The following is a 27,219-nucleotide window of genomic DNA, read 5'->3' as shown; positions in this document are numbered from 1 at the left end:
GGATGAGTTTAGTTAAGTTAGGCGAGTCAGTAATCCTGTGAAAGGAGAGAGGTTCATGGCTGCTGGTGGGTTATTGAGGATCTTACATTCTAGTGTGTGTGTGAGGCATCGTCACCCTCCCTCCTCTTCTGCAGTAGTGTGCAGTTTGCAATACTAACACGCCCTCCCTCCCCACCCACCTCCCACTCACCTCGACAGCTGGCACGCCCACACGCCTGCTTCCAGCGGCGGGAACACACATCCCACATTCCACGCAAGCACGCAATGTGGCACTCACATGGCTCAAAGCCCCAACATACAAAGATGTGGGGGTCCAAACATCACACCACATGATGTTGAAATCATACAGCACATAGCATTGGCGCATCGCACCATGTGATGTAGAAATGCCACATCACTTAATGCTGAGATGCCACTAAGGATGGTGCCCCAAGCGGCACAACGTGTGACACTCAGTGTCCGCACTGTGTATTACCGAAGCATCGCTTGTATATACGACTGAAGAAGCCCTCCATGTACTACTCACACACATCATCGTATAGTACTCACACATCGTCTCATAATGATACTCGTATACCTAGCTTTATCATACGCATTCATGTAATGATATTCATTCATTTAGGTGCCCTTACCGTACCATTTACTCGACGCGTATCGTGCATAACTGACGGATTCCCCAGTATTGAGGTGACATGTCATTTCGTGCCCGCATACCACCACACAGCTTGATGCACAAGGCCAGCATGATATATGATCAAATGCCTCATCGTTATGAAACTCTAAGACATCACACTGTATCATACCTACAATATGACACGGTGAACATCACATTATAGATTGCACCTGTGGCACATCATTTGATATTTCAGTGCCTTGCTGTATAATACTCAGACCCCCGGGTCATGTGTTACCCATTATATAACTGTATAATACTCAAGCGGCTGGCCATAGAACGCTTAATACAATACGACATTCAAATACGACATCATCATCACCTGTGCTTAAAAACGCCCAACACCACAGACAGAGTGGGAAAGGATCAGATCACTCAGTATTCACGTCGCGTACCATTGCACTCCCTGACTCCACTCCATGTGGGGGGCTGGTGTCGCGCCGGTGGACACTGGATCGTAATACCATGCAAGTATTCCAATAGTCACGTCTTGCAATGCTCACACAGCCTCACCCACCAGCCACCAAGCCTCCTGTGGCTCGTACTGCTCCCCACTGTGACCTGAAGCTGCTACGCCTCACCGTACTGTAACACACACACACACCTGGCCATTGGGCTGTTCCTCACACACAGACAGCAGGCTTGGAACACAGGCACAGGAGGTCGACTCCCCCATCCCTGCACAGTGCTAATAGCACAGAGTGATCGTAGTGAAAGTGATCATGTATTACTGAACAGGGATTCCGGCAAGAACACTGTGATAATGAATTACACATTGGGCTCACAGGTGGTGACAAATGAGTCTTTATTGGGCTCACAGATGGCGGCAAACAAGTCTTGATTGGGCTCACAGGTGGTGGCAAATGAGTCTTGATTGGGCTCACAGGTGGTGGCAAATGGGTTTTGATTGGGCTCACAGGTGGTGGCAAATGAGTCTTGATTGGGTTCACAGGTGTTGGCAAATGAGTTTTGATTGGGTTCACAGGTGTTGGCAAATGAGTTTTGATTGGGTTCACAGGTGTTGGCAAATGAGTTTTGATTGGGCTCACAGGTGGTGGCAAATGAATCTCGATTGGGCTCAAAGGTGGTGGCAGATGAGTCTTGATTGGGCTCACAGGTGGCAAACCAACCTTGATACAAGTCAATGTCGATTTCCGCACATTACTAGTGTAGATAAAGACACGAGCTATGAACTCTCTTCAGATACATAAAGTATAAGAGGGAGAGAAATGTAGGCGTAATAATCTTCAGTAAACCTGAAGTCAAGTTTCCTGTGCCAACAGTTTGTAGAGTTTGTTAGAGTTCCTCCTTCATTCATACGTTTGGTTTTTCTCCACTTTCATCGATAACGTGTGTTTGTTTCTGGTCTCTTCAGCCATCACAAACACCCACGGGAGGATCCTTGTTACTATTTGCGTTCTTGTGAAATCCTTTGTATACACCACCGACTATAATGGCTGGATGATGTACCTATAAAAGCATTAACTCATGGACGGTAATATATTCCCATTTTCTTTCTTCAGGTCTAGGACAGACTGCTCGAGGCCATTTATCTAGGGCGGCGCTCCTCCTCCTCGAACCCAACGGGTAAGTACCATATCCATGTCATTAGTGCACGCTACTTGTAATAGCATCATTACGGATGGGGTCTGATAGGTTTAAGAGTGGACACTGCGGCTCTTGTCGTCTCCGTGGGGTTGGTAAGCCTGATTGCAAGACCTGTATTGGCAGCGGAGTCACTAGATAGGTTGTTGCGAGCCAAGGACGAATGTCAGTCGTGGCGTGTTGCAGGGGGTATGCTCTGGGACCTTCTATGTACACACACACACACACACACACACACACACACAGCCATTGACCTTCAGTGACCAACAGATGTGCAATTGTTCTTGTAAACACACACACCTGAAACCTACTCCTGACTCATCCGTACCGTTAAGAAATGCTTGATAACAAAGGTAAAAACCCCCACCGAAAGTCCCACATGACTAAACATTTGGCTACAGCGTTCCAACCTCTGTCTTTCAACCACTGCGAGAACTGCTGGTCCGAGCATAATGGGTGTCAGAGGTCAAATGACCCCAGTGTTGGTGGGTCAGTTGCCTCAAGGGGGGGGGGGGGGAGGAGATGAAGGCTGAGGTGGGGGTAGGGTCATCGTCCACCTCGGCAAAAGTGGGTCGCCAGGGACCCTGGTCCTCGCCATTAGCTGCTCATCACATTCTGGTGAGGCGAAGGGTTATCACTGAGGGACAAGAATGTAAACAAAGAAAGGTGTGTGTGTGTGTGTGTGTGTGTGTGTGTGGTTGGTGTTGATGGGTCTGGTGTTGATGTCATGGTGTCTTCATTCCACGACTCAGCCAGAGCTCCTCCCCAGCCTGTATTCTGGTCATGACGTTAGCTGACGATGTTCAGAAGAAAGTTACCGATGGTCCAGGTCGTGACGTGGGTCGTGAGGTTGGAAGATGACGTTTGATCGAGTGGGGTGTGAGGTTGGTAGACGATGTTTGAATAAAGTATTGATGGTGGGGTTGTATATGGTTGGATGTCGCTGTTTGAACCAAGTGTGAGGTTCGTAGACGATATCTCAACCATGTACTGAGGTTGGTCTCTTGCCCAACTGCCGCGAACGAGGGTGTGGGGAAGACGGCACCGAACAGGGAATAAAAAAGTTGGGGAATAATCTTATTTCCTCGCTGGGACACTGTCTCAAAAGCTTGCGGAGACGTGTGAGGCCAAGACAAGCTGTCTGGAATTCTGCCAAGCCTGTTTTATGACTTTTATTAATCTCCGCATCACCGAAGAAGATGATAGAAAGAAAAATATAACACGTCTTCACGAGCAGGAAGGAAACGATATTCGCAGAGGGACGATTACTTCCTCTGATGTTGAATATAACGAAGGAGAAGATTTGCTGCAATATCTTTATGATGACGCGTTTGCTACAGGACTCTTGGGCCAGAGACACCCATAGTGATACGATCATCGGTAGGGCGAGCTAGGTGGATCGTATTACTTATTGATAACTTTTCTGAGAGTTTGTTGTTAAGATTTCTGTGGTCGGTTAGCCCGATATATCGGTTCGAGGCCTATTGACTGTGCTAGGATTGATAGGGCCAGATGTCATCATCTGGTAACGTGCAGTCGAAAGGGATCTTGAACACCTTCTTCAGGAGTGTCCAAGATTGTTCTAAGACCATGTACGCTTCCACTTCATGTATGGTCCCCGACATTATCTCTCTCTCTCTCTCTCTCTCTCTCTCTCTCTCTCTCTCTCTCTCTCTCTCTCTCTCTCTCTCTCTCTCTCTCTCTCTCTCTCTCTCTCTCTCTCTCTCTTGTCATGGTGTTGAAGTTGGTATAGCTGTGTGCTACGACATGAGATTCTGTCACCCTTCTAATGAGAGTGTGTCCGCGTCACATGAAGGGTAATAGAGGTGTGTGTGTGTGTGTGTGTGTGTTTAGTATCCCGCTGACCTTGAGGCTAGACAGGGGGGGTGAGGGGGTTAGCACGTGTGTGTCGGGCGTCCCGATGAATATACGAGCAACACTCGCGAGTTTGAGGGTGACTTGAAACAACTCCTGCAGGAGTTGGAGGCAGATGAAGAGGGAATGGTGCGTTAATTCGTGCGGGCGGTCTGGATGAGCTCCCGGGAGCCGTCGTGAGATGAGGCATAAGGACTGAGCAGGAGTGATGGTTCCCCCATGCTGGTGGGGTGGCTGGGAGCATCTAAGATAAATAGATGGCTTGTGGTGGCGCGGGTGGTGGTGAGTGAGTGGATTTCATTATGAAGGTGGGTGGATCAGCTGGTCGGAGTTAATGAACTTTGCTCATGTTCTCATTAACGTACAAACACGAACGAATGTATTTTTACACGCACGAACACACACACACACACACACACACACACACACACACACACACACACACACACACACACACACATATGTATATATATATATATATATATATATATATATATATATATATATATATATATATATATATATATATATATGTATTGCAAGAGGTCACTGAGATACGTGTGATCTAGCATATGCATAAAACCACGAGGAAAGTGAAACACGGTCAGTGCACTTGGGAACTTGAAGTGTTTCATTTTCCTCGTCGTTTTATGCCAAGTGTGTACTGAGGTAAACACTTATATTTTGCATTGCGTTTCCATTTGTACCTGTGCTTGAAGGTATGTTCAGAACAGTGCTTTAACATTCAAAAAACAAGGTGTCCGTTAGAAAAGTGGAACGTTTGAGTGTGTCTGTAGCATAGAAAGTGTGAACTGAGGTAGATACTTATATTTGGCATTGAGGAACATAGGAAAACTCAAGTGTTTCATTATACCTCAGCCTGGAGATATGGTCAGGACGACAACACTGTAACATTCCACCGTCAAGCTAACTGGCAGAGGAGTGGAAACGTTTGAGTTCGGAGACGAACTACCTCAAAGTGCTGGCACGAAAGGTTTCCCATACTCTTGGTGGGGATCGAACTACCTTTTGTATCCTCACAAGATTCTAGATTTCGAACCAGACTGAAATGTGGCAGCTTTCCATCCAGTCTCCCTCCGTCTTGATTTGCCAACGAAGGGGAGGTGAAGGGTACCAGACGTCCCTGATGATCCGCGATGATCAGGTTACCCTTCCTCTACCCTTCCTCTACCTCTACCCTTCCCCTGAGGAAGTAGACTTTTCACAACCTGGGTGAAATACTCCTCAGTTACGTCTGTGGATTCAAATCCTTTTTTTCTTAGCGGTGTTTCATGATGCAGAGAATGATGCATTATAGAAATATTTTCCCCACATGCAAAAATGACAATTTGCATGAGACTGTTGAGGGAGGAACCTGCTTTCATCTCATTTTGGACTGAGGGAGAGAAGAGTAGACTAAATCTCCGTCGCCCGTTATGTATTAAAATGACGGAGGGCAGCAAATGAGAGAGAGAGAGAGCAGGGGAGAAGCTCCACACTTGACAGTCCTTTGTCACTTGGCAAAAGTGGTTTGCAAGGTACTGAAAGGGGTAATGAGGAATGGGATCAAGGACTTTTTGGGTGGTAGGATGTATTCAATCCTGCATTCAGATGGTGGAATAGAAAGGTACGTGGGCATTCAGATGGTGATAAAGAAAGGTGCGTGGGCATTCAGATGGTGGAAAAGAAAGGTAGGTATGTGGGCAGGTTATATACTCGTGGCCTTCTAAGTGGGTCTTTTGATGGTAACCCTCACAGGACATCGGTAAGGAAGGTGGGATTCGATGTCGTGCGTGATGTCAAAGAAAGGTATCTAGATGGATGGGATGAGAGAGTATGGACAACACGTCAGCTGCGCCTCTCTTTTTTCCAGCGGAGGTGAAGGCAACAGGTGGTAGGGTTGGGTTTCCCTGGTGTTGAGATTATTGCTATTCGTGGCCGACGAAAATGACCTGCCTGAAGAATTTGCATGACACTTGAATATATATATATATATATATATATATATATATATATATATATATATATATATATATATATATATATATATATATATATATATAATTTCCCTATGAAGCCAGACTCGTGAATGAAGTAGAGGCCAGTAGACAGAGCAACAAGTTGCAAAGAGACATAAATGAAACGAAGGCAATATTGAGTTTAACAGCGAACGACATTCGGGCTAAACTCACCTAAGTAAACGGACGTGGAACATAACTAGAGCAGACAAAACTTGTTCATGTTTACGGAAGCGAGTTAGGAGAATCCAACGTGTAAACGGGGAGCTCCGCCTTACGGTTCATCTCATGAGTTATCATCAACAAATCACATATGGAGGGGTTGTGAGAGAGTCGTATTTAATATTATGGTGGAGAGCACAATATCCTATCAAACAATAGCCATTGAGAACATGGACAAGAGGATGTCTTCAGACGGTAAGTAAGACGCATGCTCAACTCGGATGTTATGCACCAACAGCTTAATCAAGTCTCCCCTCACTTGACCAGACACACAGATCTGGGTGTCGAAGGCCCCGAGAGAACGCGCTTTAAACGATACTGTAATTTGAGAGGAATAATTCCTAAAGGAAAGGAGTAGATGAGAGGAAAGGAACGGAGTGGACTCGTCACTTTCGTGAACTGCCCACCATTCCAGGAGAGGAAGGGTAATGGGAAGGTAGGATATGCAGCCTCGGACATCACCTAGGAGGCAGGATGATGCGAACACAGGCCGACTGTGCTCTCTAAGGATCGGAGGAGCTGAGGAACCACAGGGGCCCTAACAAGGAACCCAGGGAATGACGCTTTACGTGTGGGAACTGTGGGGGAAATATCCCATCAGGGTTGGAGTAGTGGGTGTGAGGAACATAGCAATACAAGAAGGAAGAAAATGCTGGTGGTATTAGCACATTCAGAAATCTGTAAGATAGGGATGTAAGAGTTAATGGGACGAACCACACGTCGTATATCTCCTTCCCTATTCAACTAGTTAGAGAATTACACACACACACACACACACACACACACACACACACACACACGTTAGATGGTGACGGAGTTTGCCGTAAATAATGGTTTAAGTATTACTGTTGAAGGTGTCGTAAAACCTTCACTTGACCACTTAACTGCTGGGTCTCGGCCAACTCTCGTCGTAGACGTGTTACTCGTGCGATTTTGACGTACGATATTTTTCCCTTGACACCAAGCGAAGCAAGGGAGCATATAAAGAACATTCTCCCAGTGGTAAGTAGAATATACGAGTTTATCGGCCCGTTAGTCAGCGTGGACGAGTTATGACAGTAGGATGACGACCATTAACGGATCATTTTACGAAGAAAAGAAAGTTGAAATGGACGAATGTTTACGTGTATTGTCCCGTGCACGTGTTGTGGTGAATATGAATATTGTCCCGTGCACGTATTGTGGTGAATATGAATATTGTCCCGTGCACGTGTTGTGGTGAATACGGATATTGTCCCGTGCACGTATTGTGGTGAATATGAATATGGTCCCGTGCACGTATTGTGGTGAATATGAATATTGTCCCGTGCACGTATTGTGGTGAATATGAATATTGTCCCGTGCACGTATTGTGGTGAATACGGATATTGTCCCGTGCACGTATTGTGGTGAATATGAATATTGTCCCGTGCACGTATTGTGGTGAATATGAATATTGTCCCGTGCACGTATTGTGGTGAATATGAATATTGTCCCGTGCACGTATTGTGGTGAATACGGATATGGTCCCGTGCACGTATTGTGGTGAATATGAATATTGTCCCGTGCACGTATTGTGGTTATCGCTGAATCCACACACACACACAATACCCTTAAGACATTTCTCTACAAGCGTAGAAAATACTCCGCGATCCAGTTGTAGATGAGAGTAGAAAGCAACACCTTTTGATTATAATTTAGTCATCAGACACGGTGTAGACAAGATATCGCTATTACACACGGGTATAACACTTCATGTTATGGAAGAACGCGTCAGATTCAAAACCCGTATTTCCGTAAGCATGGCGATGCCTCTCTCCCACACCGTCAGATGGCAGTACCCACCCACACCCCTGAGAGGCATTCAGTCAACCTTACGAACAAATCCACTTGGTGTACAGGACGACTTGCGCAGAACGGTTGAAAACAGAGAGAGAGAGAGAGAGAGAGAGAGAGAGAGAGAGAGAGAGAGAGAGAGAGAGAGAGAGAGAGAGAGAGAGAGAGAGACCAGACCAGACCAGTGGATGGAAATGGACGACAGTCCACTTTGGAGTGGTTCTTCGAAGAGTCACCGTGAAAACGACATGACCCAGCGTCAGGCAGATATGAAGACACCAGGACAAAGGGCCTCCTCGTATGAGGAGAGCCCAGGGATGACGCTAATGGTGATCTCTTGGACCTGAGGTAATGGCGCGACTCTAGATCGTAAACCATCGTGACCGATTGAAGATAATTGGGGTAATGAACATCTGTACAACTGATATCATTTCTTATTAAATAAGTCATTCTTATTTCGTTTTTTTTTTTTAGGAATTGATCAGAAAGTGTGTTAATGTTATTTTATTTATGGTAGAGTGGTGATATCCTCTTCCATAAGAATGTTTTACTTAATTTCACCGTAAGACGTGTTTAAATCACACTAAGTTCTCTGCTTATTCCAGCCAAGGATCTGATAGTGGTAGCATAGGTGTTTTCCATCCCCTCTTTTGTCTCTGGGCGAGTGAGTGGGTTCCAGTTCGTTCCTCATCATACTGGTGGTGCACGAAGCAACACTGCCACCACCACACACTCTTGAGGAAACCCATATGAAGGCCAGGGCCTTCATATGGGTCTCTGTGTGACCTCTGTGTCACCCCAGTACTCAAGGGTCAGACCAATGTCCACATCATCTTCATGCTATATACCCAAGGGTCGTAACGTCGTGCTCACACACACACACACACACACACACACACACACACACACACACACCATAAAACCATCTGATTCCGTCCAAACCACGAGCGGGTTCCCGCCAAACTCCGCCACTGGTCCGAAAGGTTTTACGAACCTTAGTTACGAGGCTTTTATTTTTACAGTACGGAATTGGTGTCGCGCCTCAGTGAGTTGCGATAAACCCCGGCGACGGAAATGAAGCCGCTCACGTTCGCTGGGGAAGACTCGGTGGAAAATGGTCAAATGAAAGTCTGAACAGATGAAGGTCTGGTCAAATGAAGGTCTGGACAGATGAAGGTCTGGACAGATGAAGGTCTGGACAGATGAAGGTCTGGTCAAATGATGGTCTGGACAGATGATGGCCTGGTCAAATGAAGGTCTGAACAGATGAAGGTCTGGTCAAATGAAGGTCTGCACAGATGAAGGTCTGGACAGATTAAGGTCTGGTCAAATGAAGGTCTGAACAGATGAAGGTCTGGTCAAATGAAGGTCTGAACAGATGATGGTCTGAACAGATGATATTCTGGACAGATGATGGTCTGGACAGATGAAGGTCTGGACAGATGAAGGTCTGGACAGATGATGGTCTGGACAGATGATGGTCTGGAGACACACCTCCACTTCGTAAGATCATCTCTCATTGCCATTGATGTCTTTGTGACTGAGCGAGTGTTGAGCACGGCTGCTCGTGGTGAAGGAATTCCCTCGGGACGTCCACGGTGCTCACTGTGGCGCGGGGGAGGAGGACCAGCAGCATGAAGGCTGGCGTTTATGTCGTGTCAAGACTTGGTGAGGGGGAGTGGTGGAGCCGTGTGGTGGTGGTCGTGGTGTTGGTGGAGGAGATGGTGGCGGCGGTGATAGTTTGAGTGGCCTGCGATGGTGTTGGTGAGGGTTCGCGGTGATGGTGGTGGTGGTGGTTGGCGATGATTGTGGTGATGGTGGTGGTGGTGGTTGGCGATGATTGTGGTGATGGTGGTGGTGGTGGTGGTATGTCATTGTGGTGGTGATTTGTGGTGGCGGCGATAGTGTGTCATTGTGGTGGAGAGGAACGTGGGAGAGAAGAGAACAACAGATGATGATCTTAGGGAGAAGGAGAGACAGTGCGATACGAAGAAAAGAAAAATAGACAACAGATAAGGAGGTGTGTGTGTGTGTGGGTGTGTGTGTGTGTGTGTGTGGGTGTGTGTGTGTGTGTGTGTGGGTGTGTGTGTGTGTGTGTGTGTGTGGGTGTGTGTGTGTGTGTGTGTGTATGTGTTGGGGGAGGGGGCTCCTCCTTAAGTATTGTAAATCGACCGGCAGCACCGCCAGCCCAGAGAGGTGGGTGAGGTAAGTAAATATGGAACGTGATAAGGAGCTTGAGAGGTAGGGGAAGAGGGAGGTACGATAGATAGAGAGATAGATAGATGGAGAGAGAGAGAGAGAGAGAGAGAGAGAGAGAGAGAGAGAGAGAGAGAGAGAGAGAGAGAGAGAGAGAGAGAGAGAGAGAGAGAGAATTGGAGACAGAGAGGGCAGTAAGAAGAAGGGAGAGTGAATTTGAGTAAATAAATAAATGTATATATATAAGTAAAGAAAGAAACACATAAAGAATGTTCGTGTAATCATCATTAACCATCGAACTAAAGGGAGATGGGAATATAAGGAGAGACACTAGTGCAAAGAGGACAAGAAGAGAAAGAAGTGAAGAGCGGAGACTTGAGGAGAAACATGTGGGGAAAAAGAGAATCGAATCAAATCATCGGGAAAACAGGGTTGGTCTGATTACAGCAAAGGCCGGGTATTGGAATCCCACAGACGATATGCATGTAGGTGGTAGAGGTGGAGATGGCGCTTGTATAACCATGTCTTTCACCATTATTATAGGAATCGAGTGATCCTTCCTTGTGAAACGGGACACCCGATTAATGTGGATGTTCTCGAATCCTTTGTGCCCATACGACATTATATATATATATATATATATATATATATATATATATATATATATATATATAACATTTTATTTTCTTTTATCTTAGTTTGTCGCTGTCTCCCGCGTTAGCGAGGTGGCGCAAGGAAACAGACGATAGAATGGCCCAACCCACCCACATACACGTCCACACACGCACATATACATACCTATACGATTCAACGTATACATATGTATATACATATATACACATGTACATATTTATACATGCTGCCTTCATCCATTCATCTTTCACCTTTACTTCAATCTCAGCAATTTTTTCCACCTCCTTCAGTTGTTAGATCAACACCCGTTCCTTCCGTCGCCAGAATAGAACAATGGATTTTCTAAAGTACTCATTTTATACAACAATTTTGAAAAGAAAGATACTCCACTTTTACGAAGATTTGAAGTTCCGAATGGTAATCACTCTCACTTTCTCAAATCTATATTTACCCATTACCATTGATTTTCAACTTCACTTCAAATAGGTTGAGATGTCTGATATCATCTTGTACAACTGGTTATATTCCTTGATGTTCACATTCTCTCGTGTAATATATCATTCTGCTTTTAATCGTGAGCACTCCAAGATGTATACCATTGTTATGACAGAGTACATTACATTTGACTGTCTTCATCGTATACGTGAAGAGTAGAAGGTACGTAATATCTTGTGTTGCAAGACCCCCCAAGCACAGACGCGTAAAGCTCCCAGCTCAAAGTATTACGAGGGTTTCAGATACAAGGCGTTGATTGCTTCCTCCGTCAAGGAAGTTTCATTAATAAATCGCAGTATGAATGCTGTTTTCCACACACACACACACACACACACACACACACACACACACACACACACACACACACACACACACACACACGGACACGAAGGCCATTGTACTCTGTATATACACTAATGTGAACTTTGGTCCTCGCAGTTTTGACGTGGGTCTACAGCAGTGGTTGGCCCCAACTGCACACTGTAATGGCATATAGACACACCCCAGGTGAAGCAAGGCTTCCCTCCCCAGCACCTGTCACCCCAGGTGAAGCAAGACTTCCTCCAGCACCTGTTACTCCAGGCGAAGCAAGACTCCCTCAGGCACCTGTCACCCCAGGTGAAGCAAGGCTTCCCTCCCCAGCACCTGTCACCCCAGGTGAAGCAAGGCTCCCTCCCAGCACCTGTCACCCCAGGTGAAGCAAGGCTCCCTCCCCAGCACCTGTCACCCCAGGTGAAGCAAGGCTTCCCTCCCCAGCACCTGTCACCCCAGGTGAAGCAAGACTCCCCCAGGCACCTGTCACCCCAGGTGAAGCAAGACTCCCCCAGGCACCTGTCACCCCAGGTGAAGCCAAGATTTGTACCGGAGGCGAGAGGAGGAAGGCGCCACACAGCGTGCCGTCACCTGTCACCCCTGGATGACACCAGCCTGGCACTCCCCGCCCGCCCGGCAAGTGCCAAGCGACTTGAGGCGATCGTAATTTCACACCCCTGTCACTCCATCCACCCCCTCCCCCCTCCCCCCCCGTGGCAATGGCTTAGGCGGCGGCTGTCACGGCTGTGTGGCGGGGGAAGGGGGGGGGGAGGGGTAGGAGGGTGGTGGTGGGTGTGGGGGAAGCGGTGAGGTGGTGGTGGGAGGTGTTGGTGGGTTTGGGGGGGAGGAGGTCGGAGTCGGAGCGTAGGGAGGAGGAGGACGAAGGAGGAGGAGAAACGAGCTCTTGTCTGGGCCACGGGAGGATATTGGCACCGTGTGAGTGGCTGGAGAGAGAGAGAGAGAGAGAGAGAGAGAGAGAGAGAGAGAGAGAGAGAGAGAGAGAGAGAGAGATGGCCGTGCTTGCGAGCGCTGGGAGCTAAACTCGCGCTCTCAAAAAATTTTAGGGTTCGATGTCGCGATGGCGGTGATCATGCCACCTGTGTGTGGTGGTTGGGCCCCTTGTGTGTGGGGACGGTCGTCAACATGCCAGCCAGCATATATATACATATATCATACATATTCACCGTTTCCCGCGTTGCCGAGGTAGCGTTAAGACCAGTGGATTGAGCCTTAGAGGAAATATCCTCACTTGGCCTCCTCTTCTCTGATCCGTCTTTTGGAAAAATTAAAACAGGAGGGAAGGATTTCTAGCCCTCCGCTCCCTCCTCTTTTAGTCGCCTTCTACGATACGCAGGGAATACGTGAGAAGTGTTCTTTCTCCCCTATCCCCAGGAATATATATATATATATATATATATATATATATATATATATATATATATATATATATATATATATATATATATATGTATATATGATGTGTGTGTGTGAATGTGTCCGTGTCTGTAATATCCCCGTGTTAGCGAGGGAGCGCCAGGAATAGATGATAAAAAAAAAAAGAAAAATGGCTTCATTCGCTCACATCCACTCTCTAGCTGTCGTGATGAATGCACCGAAACCAGATCCCCCTTATCCACAGCCAGACCCCACAATTATTGTGGGAAAAAAAAAAAGATTCGCCCGACAGTTCCAGATATACGTATTGGTAGCTATCATGTGTTGACGTGCTTCATAAAGATATCTGCGCCACAAAGAAGATATTTGCTGTATCTTATGAAGGTACGATGATCAAATGAATATCGAACGCTTTATGAAGGTACGATGATCATATGAATATCGAACGCTTAAAGAAGATACGATGATCATATGAATATCGAACGCTTTATGAAGGTACGATGATCATATGAATATCGAATGCTTAATGAAGGTACGATGATCATATGAATATGGAACGGTTAATGAAGGTACGATGATCATATGAATATCGAACGCTTAATGAAGGTACGATGATCATCTGAATATGGAACGCTTAATGAAGGTACGATGATCATATGAATATCGAACGCTTAATGAAGGTACGATGATCATCTGAATATGGAACGCTTTATGAAGGTACGATGATCATATGAATATCGAACGCTTTATGAAGGTACGATGATCATCTGAATATGGAACGCTTTATGAAGGTACGATGATCATATGAATATGGAACGCTTTATGAAGGTACGATGATCATCTGAATATGGAACGCTTTATGAAGGTACGATGATCATCTGAATATGGAACGCTTTATGAAGGTACGATGATCATATGAATATGGAACGCTTTATGAAGGTACGATGATCATATGAATATGGAACGGTTAATGAAGGTACGATGATCATATGAATATCGAACGCTTTATGAAGGTACGATGATCATATGAATATCGAACGCTTTATGAAGGTACGATGATCATCTGAATATGGAACGCTTTATGAAGGTACGATGATCATCTGAATATGGAACGCTTTATGAAGGTACGATGATCATCTGAATATGGAACGCTTAATGAAGGTACGATGATCATATGAATATCAGTTACTGACTCCCGTTCCACGAACGTTTTCCATCATACATTACCATCAAGGATGGAGAATGAATCAATGTCCACTTCACATTTTACGAGGTTTTGCTTTAAAAAAAAAAGATAATGCCTTCACCGCGAGAATCATCTCCGAAAAAATGATAACTACTTTATCTCCTGAAAGTTATTCAGGACGAGAAGTGAAGCCTAGCCATGGTGATGGCGCAGGAACCTGCTGGCAGCGTTAGCATGTGGCAGTGGCAGGTTTACAGGGTTTATTATATTTTCTCCGACTGATAGAAAGGAAAAAAAAAAAAAGAGGAAATCGTCAGATGCACAGTATTATTGACGCTTTTACTTGTCCCGTCTACGTAATGCGAGATGGCGAAAGAAAGGACGAGCCGTGGCTACGTGTGTGTAAGGCTGTCGAGTACATTTGCGTTAGAGTATGTGAGATTTTTTCCTTTTTTTTTTGTCCCTCTCTCTGATTTTCTTCGGGGATTTACTGTGATTTCCAGCCACATGTTCCTTCCTTTTCTGTGTGAGGAGGGAGTTGGGGTGGGGAAACTTAAGTAGGGGATTTAAGAATAGTATGCAAATACAGGACCACATTTAAGATGAGTGGGCATGTCATCATATTCATCCTCAAGGCATCACCTGTTCAATCCTCCATCTCTATAGAGAACATCCACACGATGTTTGACGGCTGTGATGCCTCATTCTTTTCTCGAACATCGAAGCTGTGAACACCTCTGTCTTTCTTTCATCCATGTAGCCCCTCTTCCTATAACCTCCCTTCCTTTAAAAGTCTAGTCTACAAAACTTCAGGAGATCTGATTGATTTCTGGACTCCTTTTTCAAACCCAGTGGATATGTATATTCCTTTTCACCCGAAATGGTCGAGATTGTGTGGTTAGGTTTTTGCCCTTGGTATGTCGGCCGCTAGAAAACGCGAATTTGAAGAACTGGACAAGACTCCGAGGACCCGCTTTTCAAGTATGCATCATCCGAAGTCACACGTTCTATAGAGAGGATGGGAGTGACGATTCTGTTGGGAGAGTGGACTCCTGTGGCCAGGGTGAATCATTTTCGTCATTGGTCATTTAGACTCGAGGGAGGAAGGAGGGAGGGGTCGGTCGGGGTTCTTGGCGGCGTGCCTTCAAGCGCTTTGTGTGATAAGTCCACTCATTTGATCCACTCATGCAGGTGAGACGGGATTAAATTAGGCCAAGGGATATTATCTTGAGCACACACACACACACCCAGCGAAGGGCGAACCAGCTCGAAGTAGCAAGGCAAAGCATCGTGAGTCCTGATCTCGTTGATTCGGACCAGTGAACCCAGCTCCGAACTTGGGCCTGTGTATAACCCCATCTATAACCATGTACCTTGTATATGTTTGTACTCGTACGGATGTTGCTCGTCTCCGCCTTCTCGGGGTCACATCGCGTGCAAGGATCGTTGCCAGAGACATGGACATAGATATACAGACCACATAGGCCCCCTGATGATGTGATTATTACACGAAAGTGCACTTGGGAACTTATCTTGTTTCATTTTCCCCGTGGACTCATAGGAATATATATATATATATATATATATATATATATATATATATATATATATATATATATATATATATATATATATATATATATATATATATATGACACATGACTGAGTTTTAGAGGAAAAGATTCTCGGCTGGTTCTTTCATGTGTTCTCTTCTTTTGAAGAGGAATCCAGGACGGGGAGGATTTCCAGACCCCTTCTCCCACCCTTCGTTCTCGCCTTTTACCGCACGTAGAGAGAGACGTGGGCAGTGTACTTCCTCCTCTATCCCCAGGGATGGAGGATGTGACCTTCTTCGCTTGTTCCTGGCTCTCTCTCTCTCTCTCTCTCTCTCTCTCTCTCTCTCTCTCTCTCTCTCTCTCTCTCTCTCTCTCTCTGAAATGTTTGTGTGTTGCTTGGCATAAAAGATCTTTTATACTGGATTGTAAAAGTAAAAAAAAAAAAAAAGATGAAAAAAATGAAATGCATTGAAAAGAGTGAGAGGTTACTGAACAAATACTTTAAAGCGACAGGAACGTTCACCTCGAATATTTTAACAAACTTTTGTGAAGTCCAGATGGTGAGTGTGTCTGCGGGTGTGAGACCCACTGGCTCGTTAAGGGGCCCCAAACGAGGCGATTAAAGGACCCGTGAAAGGCACGGTATACAGAATTACTCTTGGTGTTGACTGCGCTTGCTCATTGTTGTCATGTTGGTGGACTGCGCTTGCTCATTGTTGTAATGTTGGTGGACTGCGCATGCTCATCGCAATGTCGGTGGACTGCGCTTGGTCATCGTAATGTTGGTGGACTGCGCTTGCTCATCGTAATGTTTGGTGGACTGCGCTTGCTCATTGTTGTCATGTTGGTGGACTGCGCATGCTCATCGTAATGTCGGTGGACTGCGCTTTGTCATCGTAATGTTGGTGGACTTCGCTTGCTCATCGTAATGTTTGGTGGAGGGGCGAAAAACTTACCTCGAATTAGATGGCCTAATATAAGGAAGCTCACATATTGCAAAATAAGTAGTGCGAGTGTTTAGAGAGTGTATTATGTGTTCGGCCGATGATTCCATTTCTTTCTGGCGAGGATTCGCGATTCGTTCCGATGGAGAATCGTTGTATATATATAGGAGGAAGTGGTAGCGATGCCGAGGTTACTTTATACACCATTCCAACAGATAGTGTGGGTGATACTAGCTTCTATACGCGAAGGAAAGGAGATCATACGAATCTGTATGCGACCCGTTTGTTCTCAAAACTTGGAAACATTTGATATCTGCAGATTCATACGAGTACTTTGAGTGTCTTAGATACTCCAGAGGAGGCGTTGTTTCTAGTGTAGTTAAGATACTTATCACTGTCATGTACCATTCCCACAGACCTAGAGATCCTTGCCATCAGTTCATCTCGGTGTGAGATCGATATGAAGAACACATTAGACACAAAAGGTTCCCAGACTCCTGAAATGGATTCCGATGCGACGAAAAACAAAAAAAAGAAAAAAAAAAGAAAAAAAGGAAAAAAAGGAATTTCATGAAAAAAAGGAAAAAGATATTTGAAGTGACTGATGATGTATATTAATACAACTTTGCATCCGTTGCACCAAGGCTCTTTCATGGAAATTGGTCGTAGGGTGATCATAAAATGGTAATTATAATTGGAAAAAAGATATTTGAAGTTAGTGACGTATCTTAATACAACTTTACGTCCGTCGCACCAAGGCTCTTTCATGGAAATTCGTCATAGGGTAATTATAGATAGTAATCATAATTGGACATGTTTAAAAGTAGAGGAAATAATGTTACTTCGAACTTTTGAATTTGTCGTAGGTACAAGGTACATACAGGCAGACGCGCGTCCCACACGACTTCTCAAAGAATATTTCACGATTCCTAGGAATGTCTGACGATTCCTGGGAATTTGTCTGACGATTCCCGTTATTGGCTGTAGGACCGGAATTTTATTTTTTTTTTTTTTTGTCTCTCGCGTGAGCAGACGACCGTGTACTTACGGACGACCCCGAGCAAGCGTAGCTCGGGAGGTATGACAGGAAACACGTAAAATACAGGAGACGTAAAATACAGAACACGTAGAATACAGGAGACGTAAAATACAGAACACGTAGAATACAGGAGACGTAAAATACAGAACACGTAAAATACAGGAGACGTAAAATACAGAACACGTAGAATACAGGAGACGTAAAATACAGAACACGTAAAATACAGGAGACGTAAAATACAGAACACGTAGAATACAGGAGACGTAAAATACAGGACACATAAAATACAGTAGACGTAAAATACAGGACAAGCAAAATACAGGACAAGCAAAATACAGGACGAAGTAAAATACAAGAGACGCAAAATACAGGACACGTGAAATACAGACGTAAAATATACAGGACACGTAAAATATACAGGACACGTGAAATACAGGACACGTGAAATATACAGGACACGTGAAATACAGGACACGTGAAATATAGGACACGTGAAATACAGGACACGTGAAATACAGGACACGTGAAATACAGGACACGTGAAATATACAGGACACGTGAAATACAGGACACGTGAAATATACAGGACACGGTTTACATTGAATTACTTTTCGAGTGTCTCGCTCTGTGGATTCAACTTGCCCCCGACCCAAAAAATAAAAGGCCATATCTACTCACGTTTCGTGTTCACATGCACGGATTTACGAATGGCAGACTGGGTGACTCAAAAAGTCAATCTGAAAGACTGTGAAGAATAAATGGTTTGAAAAGGCCATCGCTAAGAACAAGATAATCATGGTACTAGAGTGCTACATAACCAAAATGATATATAGAATGACCGAGTGATAAGAGGTATCCATGGGTGTGTGCGTGTGTGTGTGTGTGTGTGACTGTCGGGAGAAAGCAGGGAAATGTACCCATTACATAGGGCGATTCTAATTTTCAGAATGATTAGCTGGTACATGAGGGAAGACATGTTGGAGGAGAATCTTATTGGTATACAAGATTATAGAATCGGAAAAGGAATGTGACTTACTCCAGTGTAATCTGAAACTAAACAGAGAGGCTTGGGATCCTCATTCAGTACTGGATATGGGGTTTAAGCAGACAAGTTTGGAAGTTTGTGTACACCTTACACGAGCCATGAGGATGATCATGTTGCGGTGAGCTGGATTACCGTGTTGGAGACTCTGTTGCTACGCAAAATGAAACGAATATGTTTGTACTTAGCGGATCTGAATGTACTTAGCTGATCTGAATGTACTTAGCGGATCTGAATGGGTGATTTTTGCAGAAATAATGATACGGGGAAAGGGTTTGTGATAATGATATTGAATGTTGGTGCCATGCTGTACCGATGGTGAGAGAGTCGTGTAGAGAAATGTTGGAGAAAGCCGGACTTGGTCAAGTGGGAGATGTAACGGGATGAAGGGGGACATGAGACTTCTACCATGGACAAGGTATAGAAGACGGTCGAGAAAAATGGCTTATGAAAGGCAACGACTTGGTAGAAATAATTATTATACAAATATTAGGGAAGACGAGGAGAGACAAGAGGAGGAACATCTTGAGAATAAGATAAAGAATGATTATAAATGTGTCCTAAACCTAACAGGGGAAAGATGAAGGTTAGGGAACAATTTATCGTTAATATGGGAACTTTTCTGTGAAAAATGGGAAATATGAGTTAGTTGGAACTTTTTAAATAATGGGAAAAAATGAGTTAGTTGAGGAACTATAAATTCCATCGTATATATATAAATGAGGATGAAGATAAAGGGATCTTTAGGGATGAATAATGATCCACAGTGATGAGTATGGTCTCTGCTGGTGTGGAGGAGGATGGTATAGTGTTGAAAGAAGTGGATATAGGAGTGGTTACCCCGGGCCAAATAGGATATTCCCATGGGGGGCGCACAGGAGGAGGAGGAGGAGGAGGAGTGTGCAGGGATGGGGGAAAGAAGTAGCCGAGCCCGTAAAGATCACATTCCATTCAAAACAGCCGGCGTAAACGGGGTAAGGGCCGGAGGGATTGTGAACATGCAGATGAGTGTTCAAATATTCAACAAGGGGAAGGTGGGAGGGGAGGGGGGTGTGGGTGGGGATCGAAGTGACCTCTTGAACTATAGACTGGCATAGAACTGTAGATGGCATGCAAGGTATTGAGGAGAAAAAAAAAACGACTATTTTTGAACGAATTAGTTGAATCCTTTGACCCGTATGGTTATTTGAGAGTTGTGGTAGTCTGGATTGAAGAGGTGAATGAATATGATTTATCGACTGGATATTTATTTGAAACCTTCATTAACATAAAGGCAGGAGAGGGATGATTGGTATTGTATTTTATATATATATATAAGAAAAGAGACTGTACAGATTTGGGAACCTGCTTTAAGGGCAGGCTGTAAAGATCATTTCTAAACTGAGGAATCTGAGTAGGACTGTTAAACAGGTTTTGTGATTACGACGAGGGAATGGAGAGGTGTTTACCAGCAGAAGGGAATCAAAACAGAGGATCTGAGGGAGGTAGAAAAAAAAAAAAACGGTTCATCAGTTGTATAAAAGCAAAGAAAAACAAAGCGACACGGTGCGAAAAAATGAACATATCTGACTTTATTCTCTTAATACAAATGGATATAGTTGAATTCAAACAGCAACAGACGACTGGCTCGTTTGAAATTCAAACAGCAACACACCTCTGGCTCGTTTGAAATTCAAACAGCAACAGACCACTGGCTCCTAACGGGGCTGTTTGGGACGGTGATAGAGGAGAGAAACTCATGGATTATTTGTGGTAGGAGTGGAAAGACATTCCGATTTATCAAGGAAGAGGAAGAACTGTTAACTCGTTCAGCTGTGGAGGTGTAGATGATATCAAGTAGTAGATTTGAAGCAAAATACTTTTATAAAGAAAGAAAAAAGTAATTACATCAGGATATGAAGGAAGGAATGAGATACGGAAAAAAGAGACATGATTGTTAAATCAGAGGAACATCTTAAAGCTATTCGTAAATTCGCAAGAACTCGGGGAAGTTACTGACACAGATGAAGACATGTGGAGAGAAGAATTCGAAGTTTTGCAAGAACGTTTAGTCTGGAATTCCCATTGCTATCAGCCAACGGAAAGTAAAATATACCTTAGAAAATGTTAGAGCGAAGTGTTGGAACTGACCAGAGAGGCTGAAGAAGAAGAAGAAGAAGAGGCTAAACCCACATAAAGCCTTAGAACCAGTTGGCACTTTGCTTATGGAAACCTCCTGGCAAGCCACTGCTGATTCAGTCTTCCAACAGAGTGTAGGAGAACCATTGAAATGGCGGGATATAAAAGATGATCATGGAGCAGTCGCGTGGAATTTCCCAGACCAGTGTGGCTAGCAAGATACTAGAGAGGAATAATCAGGAGGAAAATACAGGGTTTCTTGATCGGCAACAAAGTGCTTAAGTGGGATACAACACAGATTCTGGGGCGAAAAGTTCTTATAAAGTGACAGTGATGGATTTCGAAGAGAGAGGAAGCAATGACGGGCATTTCCTCACTTCTTTTAGTTACAGATGAGTAATTATGGGTTTATGCTCACTTCTTTTAGTTACAGATGAGTAATTATGGGTATATGCTCACTTCTCTAGATTACTGATGAGTAATTATGGGTATTTGTTCACTTCGTTTAGTTACAGATGAGTAATTATGGGTTTATGCTCACTTCTCTAGATTACTGATGAGTAATTATGGGTATTTGTTCACTTCGTTTAGTTACAGATGAGTAATTATGGGTTTATGCTCACTTCTCTAGGTTGCAGATGAGTAATTATGGATAAGTGAAAGCTTTGCGGAAGATGAAAGCCGGCAAGGCGGCGGGTTTGGATGGTATTGCAGTTGAATTTTAGTTACAGATGAGTAATTGTGGGAATTTGCTCACTATTCTTAGTTACATATGAGTAACGACAGGTATATGCTCACTTCTTTTACTTACATATGAATAACTACTGGTATTTTCTCACTTCTCTTAGTTACTGATGAGTAATTGCATATAGGTAACACCTTAGTGTACGTATAGCTTCAGTATACATCCTCCTTTTCCCCAAGCGCCACTGCTGGTTGGCCTAAGGAGTGTGGGGGTGTTGTAAGCGCGGTGGTAACGAGGGCTGGCCTGGCTCCTGGCAACGTGGTAACACAGGAAAAAAATATGTGTATTGTGGAGGGCAGCCTCAGAACTGTAGGAGGTCCGGGGGTTCTGAGGTTACATAGTTAACCTATTCATAGTGTATAGTAACCAACACGTCCAACACTTTACCCTGCGGAACTCCTGTTAAATCATTTCATTGATTTTTTTTATTCTATTTTGAGAGTTTACTTATATCTCTTGTTTTATTTCTATATAATTTCCTTTCATCATTTAACCATAACACGCCTCAGCTGTCTCTGTCTTTACCCCCAACTCTGTAAACGTTTGCCCCCAAAGTGTCTTTCTCTACGAATATCTAGCCTGGATATTTGGCTGTCTCACCGAAGATTCAACTGATGGACTGTGACATAAGATTAACACCACCGTGACCCCGGTTGAACCCATAATGATCCCGCGTGACCCCCACCTCCGTGATCTTAGACTGACCCAGTGTGACTTTTGGTAGTCATACGATTCCTTTATACTGTTCCCGCTTTTAAGAAGATTGGAACTGGAGGGGAGAATCGAACCCTTCTACTCTCGCCCCTCTTGAGTCGTCTCTTCGACCAGCAGGGGGAGATGGGTGAATAATGCCCTTTCGCCACGAATGACTTCATTACCTGAACATCTCACGAACCCTCACGAAATCAGCATCCTCAGTGACCTCTCTTTGGTGGACGTTCTCAAAGAGTTCGTGATGAAGGTGGACATCTCAGGCGAAGGACATCTGAGAAATGCTTCCTACATAGTCGAGTGGATTCGTGTGTCGGTTTTCTTCGGTGTTATGCAAGTGAGGTGTGATCACATGAGAGAGGAAAGGTAAGCCATATTGTCCCGTCATTAGATGCAAATCAGTTCACTTTCGCTGTCTGGTCTGGTCCGTGCGATGCGACCTGATCGTTTGACGAGTGAGGAACCGAGCATCCACAGATGTGGGGAAGGGAAGACTTCGCCGCAGGATGGTTACCTGGGGTCGCGGCTGAGATGGTTACTATTGTACTGCACAGGTGTTGACTAGCGCATTACGCGTCGAATTACATTGTTGCCACGTCTATTTATTTCTTCTCTCGGGTGCATTGTCTTTGGCTATCTCTCTTGAGTGTACTTTTACATGTTTGCAGACCTGATGAATATTTTTTTTTCTACCCACCGTTTGGAAAGAATCGTGTTATTGACTTTCTTTTTTCTATTTACTTTTTTTTTTCCAGTCATGTTTCTCGCGTACTGTCGTAATTACTGGTGCTTTTATCCTATCCGAAGTTAGCCTGCGTGATAGATCAGTTGCTTGAACGCTTCGTTTCACTTTCATGCATTTGGGCAGGGAGGAAGCTTTGTGTGAAGACACGGGCATTCTTTTTATACAGCCCAGGTTGCGGAGTCTAGGTCCCTGGCATATGCTAGTGTGTTTGTGTGTGTGTGTGTGTGTGTGTGTGTGTGTGTGTGTGTGTGTGTGTGTGTGTGTGTGTCTGTGAGTGTGTCTGTGAGTGTGTGTGTGGGTGTGTGTGAGTGTGTGTGTGTGTGTGTGTGTGTGTGTGTGTGTGTTTAGAACGAATGTAATCATTCTTTCGTAACCGTCGGACATTGTCTTTATTCGTAAAGCTCCAGTTTCAATGTAATCCATATACACGTATTTAAGGAGAAAACGGTCATGTAAGTAAAAGTGTTGAGGTTGGTATACTACTAAACCTTGAAGTTCTGAGGCACTGAACTGGCCACTCATCGCCTACTTACAATGGTCTCTTCCATATCCAATTACCTTCACAACATCAGTGATAATTTCTCTTTTGTTCACTGAACGCATTGTACACAACGAAGATATGAGGTAATTATCTTGTTCACTGAGCGCACTATACACGAAGATATGTTTGAGGTAATTATCTTGTTCGCTTAAGGCACTATACACAGCGAAGATACAAGGTAATTATCTTGTTCACTGAGCGCTCTATATACACAACGAAGATATAAGGTAATTATATTGTTCACTAAACGCTCTATGTACACCTCCAATGGAAGGTGATCAAAACAAATGAAGAACGCCTTAGAATACGCCAGAGTTTCATGATATACAGCGCTATGTTTAAGTCGGGCTGTTCGTTCGTCAAAAAAAAACAAAAAAAAAGGTAAATTCTCTCGCATCGTAACTGCGGGGAATATGTTCATATCGTAAGTCCGTCTCCTTTGTTTACACAAGCCTGATGGCGGCTAAGCGGTGAATTGCGACGAATTTTGAAGCGTAATGTATTCCGTGCACAGTTTTGGCTGGTAATGTCAAATTGGTAGGGCCTTTGTTCTCTAAACTGAATTATTTTTTTTGTGTGTGTGTGTGTTGGGAACAGGGAAAGAGAATTTTGAAATTCAAATTTAGGAAATAACTTTTTTCTTATTTTTTTCCAGTTAAAATTTTTAGTTTCAGACATAGAATTATGCAAAAATACATTAATGTAAATATCTGTTGTACATATATATATATATATATATATATATATATATATATATATATATATATATATATATATATATATATATATATATATATATATATATATATATATGCCGTACTCCGCACTACAGCTACTCATAAGCATCATTTATTATGCCCAGTCCTTTTACAATATGTTCGAGACTTGCCGATAATGCCAGCATGAATTTGAATATGAAGAATAATAGGTGTTACTTCGGTTTTTGCTCCCGAGAGTTGGCTGCCTGTGTGCCCCCCACCACTAGCTAGACCACGCAATACTCAGCAAGCTGTTGCATCACATGATTACTGTGTGGCCATCGGCAACTCAAGGGTGAGGGGGCCGTTTTGATACCTGCTTCTTTCCCTACACCTCGAATCTTTGGAACTCTACCCACTCATGTCTTTCCCAATACCTATGACCTGGGACGTTTTAAAAGACAAGTTTCTTTTCGCTTCCTCCAAAATTCATCGATACTTTCCCTTGTCTCTTGTTTCTCACTTTCATCATCCTCTCTGTATTTCAATTAAGCCCCTGCCTTGATGTGGACTTTTGTACGTGACTGGAGCCTCCAACGAAAAAAAAAGTGAATCTTTTTTCCCCCCCGCTCTTCCTTGTGTTGTTATTAGTGCCTTAAATAACCCCCCCCCCCCCCATCAGTTTAAGACTCTCTGCTCCTCTTCCTTTCTGTTCGCTGGGCATTACTCAACGGGATTTATCGCGCGAAGAAAATTATGCAAGTGGAACAGAAGGAATGGAGATGAGAATACTAAAGCGATGCCTTCAAGCTCCGCTGCCGGTGACAAAGTGTTGACCACGTCTCCCATGTTGGAGAATTTACGCACCGGATTTATAAGGCGAGATAAATCGTCTCTGCCTATCTCTGGCGTCTCTCTCTCTCTCTCTCTCTCTCTCTCTCTCTCTCTCTCTCTCTCTCTCTCTCTCTCTCTCTCTCTCCAAACGTTCATCAAGTGCCGTAGTATTCACCTAGTGTATTGCAGTACCACAGTGTGTGTGTGTGTGTGTGTGTGTGTGTGTGTGTGTGTGTGTGTGTGTGTGTGTGTGGAGAGCTTGCTTGGAAGCACTGCTTTCCCACGTATTGCTATACCTCCCTGGAAGCCTCATGGTGTCCGTGACCCGCGCAACACACTCCTACTCCTCTTCCATTTCACGTTGTGGACACTTGTGGTCTCCTTCCTCCGTGGAACCTAACGCTCGGAGCGTTTATTTCAACGCTGCGTTGTCGGTCTTGCTTGTGACGTTTTTTTTTTGTGTAATTTGCCCTTTTAATTACAGTTAAAAGACACGTCTGTATTGCCCTTCCCCCTCCCCTTAGAAAACGTAAATTCCTCTACGGAAAACGTAATTTAAACGTGATCATTTCCGCTTTAGAACGTCCTCTGGCGGTGGTGGTAGTGGCGGGTGGTGGCTTGGGTGAGGTAGGGAGACACCTCGAGGAGGAGGGCTGGTCATGGAGGCGCTAACTCAGTATTAACAGGTTAATGATGATACCTGTGTTATGAGGGTGGCCCGTAGCTGCTCTACTTCCTGCCGCTGTTTGTCTCTACGTTGTAACTTCATTTGGGTTATATATATACAGAGAGAGAGAGAGAGAGAGAGAGAGAGAGAGAGAGAGAGAGAGAGAGAGAGAGAGAGAGAGAGAGATGCGATATTTGTGCTATACGGGGGAGTCAGTTCTACATTCGTGGGGCCTCCCATCTCTTAGAATGTCCTTGATATATCATACAATTATTAAATATTCTGTAAGCTGACCATATCCTCAGTATCATAACCCTAGTGTTTGTTTTTTCCTCCAATCCTCCGCCACTCTTGTGGAAATTGCATATCTTTACATATCTTCTGGGAAGATATCTGCTTAATTCCATATTGTGGCCTCGGGCTGTTCTGTATTGGCAGTCGGCGAAGAGGTGTCCACCGTCAGCATCATTAAGGCGTATATAAGGAACTTTTATTATATCATCTCGCAATTCAGTTCGCTCGATTCACAGGGGCTGATACAGTATATAGCTGGATGTGAACGTAGCGTGGAAATTATGATGAACATCAGACGTGACACTCTGAATGGATTATGTGATTATGCTGTGCTTGACTTTATGTTTTTGTGGTGAATTAGAACATGGGAAGAGACGAAACTGAGCTCAGAAAGAAAATAGAGTTATAGAAACTAATTTGAACTTTTTGATTTGTTCGAGAACTGGAAGTGGGAAGATGGGTTTTCTGTAGCTGTGATATGGATCGCTGTTGTAGATAGCTCCGTGAATTCTACGGTGGTGGAACACGGGTGGCCGTAGCTGCAGGTGGAGAAGGAAGGTTGATATGGAGGGATGAGGCTAAATTAACTCTTGAGAAAACATGGAGTAGATTATAGCTAAAATAAGACGGGAGGGATAGAGCATGGAATAGATTATAGGTGGATTAAGTAGGGAGAGGTGGAGCATGGAGCAAATTATAGGTGGATTAAGAAGGGAAGGATAAAGCATGGATGAATTATAGGTGGATTAAGAAGGGAAGGATAGAGCATGGAATAAATTATAGGTGGATTAAGAAGGGAGGGAGAGAGCATGGAATAGATTATAGGTGGATTGATAGGGGAGGGATAGAGCATGGATTGA

General features: G+C 44.2%; 1 protein-coding gene across 2 annotated transcripts in view; it reads left to right on the top strand.

Moving 5' to 3' along the window:
• Positions 1 to 27,219, top strand: part of 5-HT2A (5-hydroxytryptamine receptor 2A) — a 533,377-nt gene that overhangs the window by 142,346 nt on the left and 363,812 nt on the right. For both annotated transcript variants that reach the window (XM_071660360.1, XM_071660371.1), the window contains one exon: positions 2,197 to 2,260. The gene's annotated coding sequence lies outside the window, so the exon portion shown is untranslated. The remainder of the gene's footprint in view (positions 1 to 2,196; positions 2,261 to 27,219) is intronic.

The sequence above is a fragment of the Panulirus ornatus genome, chromosome 1 (genome assembly GCF_036320965.1).
Source record: "Panulirus ornatus isolate Po-2019 chromosome 1, ASM3632096v1, whole genome shotgun sequence".
Taxonomy (NCBI): Eukaryota; Metazoa; Arthropoda; class Malacostraca; order Decapoda; family Palinuridae; genus Panulirus; species Panulirus ornatus.
Note: the sequence above shows the minus strand (reverse complement) of the source record. Positions and strands in the feature narration are given on the sequence as shown.